This window comes from Aplysia californica, unplaced genomic scaffold, assembly GCF_000002075.1.
Source record: "Aplysia californica isolate F4 #8 unplaced genomic scaffold, AplCal3.0 scaffold00601, whole genome shotgun sequence".
Taxonomy (NCBI): Eukaryota; Metazoa; Mollusca; class Gastropoda; order Aplysiida; family Aplysiidae; genus Aplysia; species Aplysia californica.
Window position 1 is genome coordinate 362,294 of NW_004797871.1, and position 3,119 is coordinate 365,412.

The 3,119-nt window shown below is 38.9% G+C and overlaps 1 long non-coding RNA gene across 1 annotated transcript; it reads left to right on the forward strand.

Annotated features, from left to right (window-relative positions):
• Positions 1 to 18: 18 nt before the first annotated feature.
• On the forward strand, positions 19 to 3,076 carry LOC101856460. The gene is made up of 4 exons (XR_001185215.2): positions 19 to 310; positions 758 to 1,475; positions 1,864 to 1,964; positions 2,675 to 3,076. It is a non-coding gene; the product is annotated as an uncharacterized LOC101856460 (long non-coding RNA).
• Positions 3,077 to 3,119: the final 43 nt, after the last annotated feature.

The following is a 3,119-nucleotide window of genomic DNA, read 5'->3' on the forward strand; positions in this document are numbered from 1 at the left end:
GGGCACAGGAGGGGCAGAAGTCGAATTGCGTGGGCAAATCTGTCTGCTGATTTTAAGCTTGCGTGTTGAAGTGCCATTTGTATACTGGATTGTTCCTTGCAGCTTGTTGGCGTTGTGCTGCCAGAATTGTGTCAATGGTGCTGTAAAATGTATACTCAATGAATGAAACAAACACTGCTAGCTGTTCTTTTTTGGCTTTTGACCTTCTGTGATAGCAGGCACTCTGATACCACCAGTTGGTCAGGAGGACAGCCTACAGGGACTGGAAGACAGTCAATAAGAAGTGATGAATGATGGTCCGCCTCAGAAGGTAATTGTCTTTTAAATGTATTGCAACTGTATTCTCTGACTTTGATATTATGTAATTTATTTCTGTACCAAAACTAAAAGAATAATGATTGGTGGGTGAGAGATTCATTTTTGCATTTAGGCGTTTCTCAAAAACTGCCCCTAATTAACTGGGTCCTGAAAATATACCTAAATAATATAATTTTCTTATGATGCATGCAATTCAAACAAATACTGTACACAATAAAGTATCTGCAGTGTCATTGTCTTAGAGGAAATTTTGAACATTTGCACTGATAGCCCTGGGCTTTAAATAATTGTGATTTTCACATTTTGACTTTTCTCAAAAACCTGCGCTTGTCATATTACGAACCTACTTTTAACTACGTTTGTACCACCTTTATCTTGAATATTTTTATATTGAACTGTATAGACGTCACATAATTTTCTGACACGCTTTCTTTATTAGGACCGCCAACAAACCTGGAGGATTATCTGTAAGACTGGAGGAGAGGAGGTCTGCCCTCAGGACGGGGGGACATCCTGTTGGGTCTGACGACCACCTGTAGGATGAAAGGACCGGGGCACAGCATACAGGACCACCTACATGACTTGAAGACTGCCAATAAGAAGTGATATGAACGATGGTCTCCTTCAAAAGTAATTTTCTTTTTGGAATATATCAGATGCCAGAATTTTCTTTATTGATTCTTGGTTTCTTTACAAGGACCGCCTACAAACCTAGATGATTATCTGTAGGACTGGAGGACCAGAAAGTCGTTTGCAGGGCTGGAGGAACATCTGCAAGAATGGACTGCAAGGCAGGAATGGAAGATCACCTATAGGACTAGAGGACCATCAATCCGCAGGACTTGGAGGACTGGAGCACTGTCTACGGGACAGGAGGACTGCCAATAAGTGATGAATAATAGTCATTTTCAGAAAGTAACGTCTTTAAAATATGTCAGATGTCAGAGAATTGTCTTTGATACATAATTTCATTACTAGGACCGCCTACAAACCAGGAGGATTATCTGTAGGTCTGGACGACCACCTGCGGAAGCGGATGTGTGCCTCCTGGAGGACTTGAGGACCGGAGGACTGTCTACAGGACAGTATAGCCTACAGCACCACCTATCGGACTGGAAGATTGCCAATAAGGGATGAATGGTAGTCGGCTTCAGAAGGTAATTGTCTTTGAAAAATGTCTTGCAACTCGGCCCACTGACTTACTAAGACGTTATGTAAGTTATTTCTGTAGTAAAACTAATAGAACAATCATTGGCTGGTCAGAAAGTTTTATTTTTTCAAGAAAATTTCAACATTTGCACTAGTCGCTCTGACTTTAAATCATTGTGATTTTTTGCCTCCATGCCTCTCTAAAAAACTCTCACTTGTAATTGTAACCTGCCTTTTATCACTTCTGTACAACCCACATAGTGAATATTGATTTTTGTAAATAGAACTGTATAGTTACGGGATTTGCTTTAACGACACCAGTTTAGTGAACGTTTTTATCCTCTGAAACTAAATAAACTATGAAAGATTTTATTTGAAACATGTTTTTATCCCCAGAACTGCCTGCAGGACCTGCGGATCGCTTACAGAATGAGAGGACTGTCTATATCGACTGTGTCAAGAAACGAGAAGTTTTAAATGATAATTAGTCTCAGAAGGTATTTCATTTTTTTTTTACCTATTACAACTGAAAAATAAGAATACCCATTGGTGGGTAAACTTGAAAGTTTCATTTTTACATTTGTGTCTCTCAAAAACTGTCCTTCGTCATGTCTCTTTTCACACCAGTATAGGAATAGTGGTAAGGTAATTTTAAAATTAAAAGTTGGACACACATGAGTAGCACAGACGTTTCCTTGAAGAACAAGAAGCTCCTTTCTGTATCACAAGCTACATTTTCTTTTTACTGCTTAGCTTATTTTAAAAGAACGTGTTGAATTTTATATTTTTCACGTATTAGATATTTTAGATGATCTAACATGGATGTCTTTTTAATATTGGCCCAAGAAAGATCCCCGTCTTTTTTAAGATTTAGATAAAAATATCAGGGATTAACAATGCACTAAGTTTTTTTGGGTGAATGCCTTTGTTCGGAAAATATTTGTCGCACTGTCATGAACAGGAATAACTCCATTGCACCATACAATACGTACCCAATCGATCAATGACAATTAATGTACTTCTCTTTCTTATTTAGTGCGAGGTGAGGGTAGCTCCCTTTTTTGCCATTCCAACTTATTTTCCTGTCTGTCTTATTATTTTGTGCAATAAATGACCACAATTACATCGATGTGCTTTTCTGTACTCAAATTTAAAATGTAATAATTCAAACTGATTTATGATTCAGCTTTGAATTTATTTTTCTCAGATAAGTCACTCATCAGACTTCTCTCCAAGAAGGCACTGGTGTTATCAGTAAGTCAACCACAGAAGGTAGAAGGTCAAATAAAGAGCTGGTCGTATTTGTTTGATCCATTTTTGAGTATACATTTTTGTACAGCATCATTGAAACAGTAATGGCAGTGCATCACTATCAAGCTGCAAAGAACAAGCCAGTATGCAAAATTCTCTTCCAACACTCAAGCTTTAAATAAATCCTTAGGCAGCTCTTCCCATCCATTTCTACTTCTGCCACCCTCTTCCCCCTTTAAAAGTCTCCTACCTACCATGCTGTGGCGCTGTAAGGATAGGTTTATAGGGAGCTAGGTGGATAGGCAAGGATCAGAGTAGGGTTTTGTAGATAGCATTGCCATGGCCATGGCGGGAGGGAGTTGAAGGGGGCAGTGAGGAATTTTCTTTTTTTGGGGAGGGGG